Here is a 6,654-nt window from a genome sequence, read left to right as displayed (position 1 = left end):
TTATTTATTTGTAATTTCATTACAAAACATGGTATGCATCTTCAACCCCATGCCCTGAAAGTACTCAAAAACTTCTGGAGCAGCGCCACCTTTTGGCCAGAAGTGCTTGGCCTTTCAATTGCTGCTTGCAGCTATATTTACAAATGTAATTACAAAAGTTAATTACAGATGTAATTACATACATGTATTTAATCAGGCTTAAGTACACAGTAAATACATGTATTTACACAATAAGTACATTGTAACAAACTATTAATTCCTGTGTAAGTACATATTAGTACAGATTTCCCGTCCTTAAATTAGCAAAAACGCGTCCTGACACGCCCTGAAAGCATTTGCGCCCTGCATTTTGCATATTAAATATAGTAACAAAAACGAAAACGAAGGTTTATGCCATAATTTTAGTTAGTTTCAGTTAGTTTTATATGTACACAAAAGTTTCAGTTAGTTCTAGTTTTTAAAAAAAAAAACTTAACGACAATATTTTTACATTTTAGTTTTAGTTTTTTCGTTAGTTTTTCGTTAACTATAATAACCTTGTATAATACATAGTTTAGGATGGTCCAAAAATCCAAGTACTTCCTATAAATTATTTTCTGTTTCATTTCTTCATGAGGACTCTCAATAGTGAACACTAGTCAGGGAAGAAACTCTGACTCTACTAAAAGTTTCCATATTTTGACAGCTGGACAAACACACTGGCGTTTCTTATTTTTTTATTTATTTATTTATTTTATTTTTTTCACCTGTGAACTGGATATTTCTGCATTTTTCCACAAATTAGAAAGAAGCTCTGATTTAAAAAGGTACACTGTAAAACAAATCCGTAATTTTACGGTTTATTTCCAGCAGCTGGGGTGTCGGGAATAAACCGTTAAATAATAGCCATTAAATTACATAAATTTACTATAATATAACAGAGATTGAATTATAGAAAATTACCTGAAAATTAAATTTAGGTACATTTCTGTAGTTTAACGATCGTTACCCCAGCTGCCTGAAATAAACAGTAAAATTACTGATTGTTTTTACAGTGTATGCCACGATCACGTTCCTCTTACGTATGTCCGCCTTATCATAAATGCACTGTATTATCAAACAATTACACACATATATTACAATATTAGTTACAATCACGTCCCGACTGCATTAATGACAGCATTTCCAGAGCAAGGAAAACTGAGGAGTGAGTGAATAACATTTTAATCTCACAATTATTTATTTATTTATTTTTTTACATTTGCAATTGATGTATTTGTTCAGCAACTGGAGCAATGGATAAACAGAAAATAATAATAATAATAATAATGCAACAGCCCCTATAAAATCAAATTTTACATGTATAAGACCATTGTACAAATAACTTACAGAAACAATAAAAAATATATAACTTACAAAAGTATAACGCTCTCAATAAATAGTTCTACTATGTACACTATGATATGTCGCTAATAGACGCAAAATCATCAATATACCAAAAATATGGAAGCAGCAAACATTACAGGCATGAGGTACAGCGAGAAATCCTATGGTGAATACAGTAGTGTGTGTGAGAAACTTCACTGAACAAGCCCAAAACACAGCTTTACACGCTTGGAGGAAACCAAAGAGTTTATAAAAGAGGGGTGTCCAAACTCTTGGAGGACTGGTGTCCTGAATATGTGAGTTCAAATACAAATGAAACACTCCTGAACCAGCTAATCAAGCTCTTTTTAGGTATACTAGAAAAGTGTTGAAGGAAGTTGGAGCTAAACTATGCAGGACACTGGCCCTCCGGGACCTAGTTTGGACATCCCAGCCTGATCTCACGAGGAAACGTAAGTATTTTACATTTTGTCAGTTTAGTGGCTAATTCGTATGAGTTCATTCGCATGAAAATGTAAGATTTTAAAAAGGAGGCGTGGCACCTAACCCCACCCCAAACCACAACCGTCAGTGGGGGATGAGCAAATCGTACTAAATAGTACGAATTAGATCGTAGGAATTCATACGGATTAACCAATAAATCAAAAAGTTACGAATTGCCGTGAGATTGAGTTGCTCTAATACACCTAGAAAGAGCTTGATTAGATGGTTCAGGTGTTTTTAATTGGGGTTCAAGCTAAACTATGCAGGACACCGGCCCTCCAGGACCAAGTTTGGACACCCGTGGTCTAAAAGAAAGCAGACAAATGAGTGTTTGGTGTAATGAGCAGCCGATCCAAATGTTATCACTAGATTGAATGGGCTTTATCAGTGGTTATCAGCTGATATATATGGGCCAGTGGGGGGCCTTCTGCCCCTACTGGTAGGCTCAGAAGGCTGTTATCATCCATTCACATGGTTAATCAACTATAGATCACACTATAGACATGTCCTATTAAATTTCCCATTAATTGTACTTTATTAACGTCTACCCCAACCATCACAGTCAAGTAAAAACAGATCTGGATCTGGAGTCTTCTCTATTAGTATAGCTGATTAACCATGTGGATGGATGATAACAGCCCTCTGAGCCTACCAGTAGACACAGAAGGCCCCTATCTATCAGCTGCTAGCCACTGATAACACCCATTCAATCGAATGCTAACATTTGAAGCGGGTGTGATAAGCCCATTCTAGCATTTCAGACTGCCAATTTTGAATATGATATTGGAGAAACATGTAACAAGAGTGAGAAATTAGTATAAAATGCAAGGCATTTGGCTGATACATTTACACAGCGTTCAAAAACGAAGGAAGAGAAAGCATTGGCTGACAGACCTGTCAATCATCAGCTCTGTCCGTTGATTGGCAAGTTGAAGTTGGTGCTAATTTGGCAACATGGTTGCAAATCAGTTTTGCTGTCCATCCTGGCAATAAATGCTGATTATTGAAATCTTGAGTATGATAATACGTAATAAATTCAGGTAAATCCCAAGAATATATAACAGACTCTTTATACATGATTATTATAACTCTTTGTATAGATTTTTTTGTCTTGGGTGTTCCTTCATATTGATAACAACAATAATACTACTACTAACAATAATGATAAATCCTTCAACCCAACTCACATAATGGCCAAACAAACAAACAAACATACAATGATTCAATTAAAACAAGCATTTTCACACTTTCAGTAACATAAATATTAGAGCCAGTTTTCTTTTTGTTTTGTTTTTATGATCCCAAAGGTTTGTTCAGAAGAAGATTGTATAAATCCAATGAAATCTACCACACTAATCTGCCATTTAAGCAACTCAGGCTCATCCTGAAAATGTACCCCTGTATGCATTTCTGAAGAGCGCCAAATACGTCCCAGGAGATACTTTTTTTGCTGTTTGTTTTCATGAATCCACTAGAGGTCGCTGTGTATGCTTTTTCAGATTTCAAATTTCTCTCGCACCAGAGGCCACTGTCGACTGACCGACTGAACCGCCTTCCTCCTTCCCTAAACTCAACGATAGTGTTTTCAAAAGCACCAATTGACCAGCGCCCACCCACTTCTCTAAACCCAACCGATACTGTTTTCAAAAGCAACCCAGAAAAAGAAAAACCCTCGCCTGATTTTTACCACATTTTTAGATTTTACAACATGCTCACCCTGTCATTTACTTGTTTATTTTTATTTATTTTTTGGCTTTTGTTTTTGTTTTACCAGCTTTCTGGAACTGTTCTTCACTGAACTCGAACCCCTTTGTCATGTTCAACTCCACTTCAATGTTAATTTTGTTGAAAACTGTTTGCAGAATTTTCGTTACGAACAATTTTCTACAGACGAAAACTCAATTAAAATTACGTGATGATGACGACAACTATTATAAAATTATACTGACATTTCCGTTGACTAATAAAAACAAGATGTGAATGTGATTTGGGGATGTATTTTGGTGAAAATCCAATCAGAATTAATCTTGGTGTGTGATGCATGACGCGCACACAAACACACACACACACACACACACACACACACACACACACACACACACACACACACACACAAACATCTGAAAAGTAACTGATCCACAGTAGACGCGGAATGCGATTACATCATCATCCATCAGACGACAACAGCTGAGTGAAGAATCCAGCATTTCCAGTAGCCTACACATTACTTGAGATGTAAATAAACAATGCATATCAAATTTTTGGTGCGATATTTCACATTTTAATGAGAAGGTTTTATTTAATTTTGAGTTAGAATGGTTTGTATAAACAAATGTATATACTATTTAAATTAAATTACACTTAAATTAAACCAAATATATGTTAGTTAACTTAATCTAGAGTAGATTTAGTCGACTAAAATCTTATGAAGTTTAGTTAACTAAAACTAAACTTAAACTAAAATGATTCAGATGATTAAAATTTGACTAAAACTAAATAAAAATTTGCTGTCTAAAAGAACACTGCTTCGCTTCACCTCACAAGTCCAACGACGTATGCGGCAAGCTGCTAGACAAAGAGGTTTTACCACAGCATTTACACGGAGGTAAGTGCGAAAAGGAAAGGCATCGTACCATCCCGTAGCGTTCATTTTAGAGACGAATTGCAGCCATACGTACTTCTGGCTACATAATTTGCGATCTCCAGAAATGTATACAGGGCCACATTTTCAGAATGAGCCTGTGTTGCATTTAGCATAAAACCAGACCACAGTTACTTATCACAGAGTACATATGTACAGTTAAAAAGAAAAAAGGAAAATAAAACATTATTAATTCCACCACAAACACATCCCCTCCCAATTTTTCCTGCCTAACTACAGCAGCGATTATCTTTATTTATATAACTATTTATTACAAGTTTGTTCAATGGGTTCTCAAAAGTGCAGCAACTGAGGTCATCATACAAATACTGACTACTGGTACGTAACTTTTTGTATTTTGATAGTTTCTTTATAAATATAAATGACTGCACTTGTGACACTACTAGCACAATAATAATGATTAAAAAACTACTACTGACTGATATCTCACCATTCAGATCATTCTACACTGCACTGAGTTTACACCTCTCAATCTAGAATTTATTAATGCATTAATTTAATTAATCAATTATTTTAATCCATGCAATGTAAAAAAAAAAAAAAATATATATATATATATATATATATATATATATATATATATATATATATATATATATATATATCCGTAAATTAGCATTTTTATATATTTTGTGATTTAGGTTTTTATTTTTCATGTTTATTAGTGATTTTAAATTGCATTATGGGCTAGATCTTCCTTCCAACAACTTTTAACCTTGAAAAGATGAAAAAAACGTGACTTTTATGAACATATTTAATAGTTTTATGTGCTATATTGTCTAGGTTGGTGTTGTATATTACGCTACAAAAACCTTGTAATAAACTGCCAGTGCATTTTTTTGTTATTTTACAGACTTATCCCTCTATACATTATGCATTACATTATTTCAAACTACTTCAAATGTCAATAAAAGTCACTTTGTTAAACTGAAGAGTTGAATTTTTAACATTGAAAGTCAACAGAGCAGAGATCAGCATCCCATAATGCAATTCCAACCCAAGCTCATTCTGGAAACGTAGCCCCGCGGATGTTTCTGGAGACCGCGATTTACGTGGCCGGAGGTACGTAAAGGCCGCGTTTAGTTTTTTCGAGCGAACGCTGCGGGGCTGTGTGGCGCCGCTTCGCCCCTCCTCTTCGCGCTCGCCGGCCGACGGCTCGCCTCCGAGTGGAGGGCTTTCCCGATGCAAGCAGTTTGTTCGCTTAGCTCACATCGTTGCGTCAGCGGAGCGGAGGCCCCGGAGGAGGAGGAGGAGCTGGAACCAGCCGCGGGGACGACGACCGGGATCGAGTCCGGGGAACAGTAGGTTCCGGAAATCAGGTAAGACGAAAAATGGAATCCAAAAAATAAGGGCGAGAACGCGGCGGGATCCGAAAACGTGGTCGAAATCGAAGACGAGGGCTTTTGCTTTTTTTTTTTCTGGACGGCTTTTGCGAACCATCACTCGAATTTAGGGAAGGAGGAGGAGGAGGAGGAAGAGGAGGGCGGCCGACTCGGCCGATCCGGCGGCTTTTCGCGCGAGAACGGCGCGGGCGCGAACGGCACGAAAAACGACGCGAAAAAGCATGCACAGCGGCCTCTCGCGGATCTGCGAAAACAAAAACTGCTCGAATACGTACCTCCCGGGACGTAAATCGCGGTCCGCAGAAACGTCCGCGGGGCTACGTTTCCACAATGAGCCCGGGTTGTGCAATTCACAAAAGTAAATATACAGAAAATGCTTAAAATATGGAAACTGTTCACTAACTGATTTTTTTTTTTTACAGAATTGAGCTTCATAAAGCTACTGTATTTTATGGCTCCTACAGAATTTGAACACTTTTATGATGCTTTTTTGGTACTATCCTTCCTTTTTTTAAGCCTTTCTTTCACACTCAGAAACAAATAACAAACCATGGCTAATTAAACGATGATAGTCCAGTCAGTTTTCGAGTGTGAATCAATCATTACGACAGGTTTATAAAAAGGGAACACTTTATAATAACCACACACAATGAATCATGTATTGAGCATTAGCAAATGGTTAATTCATCATCCAACTCTACATTAATATATACTAATAAGTAGTTTATAACTACATCTACAGATGCTGTATTCTTGACTATAATGCGCTCAATGATTGGGTTTTCATATTTTTTTTTAATG

General features: G+C 36.5%; 1 long non-coding RNA gene across 1 annotated transcript; it reads right to left on the bottom strand.

The window, feature by feature from the left end:
• Positions 1-467: 467 nt before the first annotated feature.
• On the bottom strand, positions 468-3,553 carry LOC147844550 (uncharacterized). The gene is made up of 4 exons (XR_015492165.1): positions 2,511-3,553; positions 2,103-2,301; positions 1,062-1,708; positions 468-967 (listed from the first exon to the last, which is right to left on the bottom strand). It is a non-coding gene; the product is annotated as an uncharacterized LOC147844550 (long non-coding RNA).
• Positions 3,554-6,654: the final 3,101 nt, after the last annotated feature.

This window comes from Danio rerio, chromosome 5 (assembly GCF_052040795.2).
Source record: "Danio rerio strain M-AB ecotype USA chromosome 5, GRCz13ab, whole genome shotgun sequence".
Lineage (NCBI taxonomy): Eukaryota > Metazoa > Chordata > Actinopteri > Cypriniformes > Danionidae > Danio > Danio rerio.
This window is presented reverse-complemented; position numbering and strand designations above follow the sequence as displayed.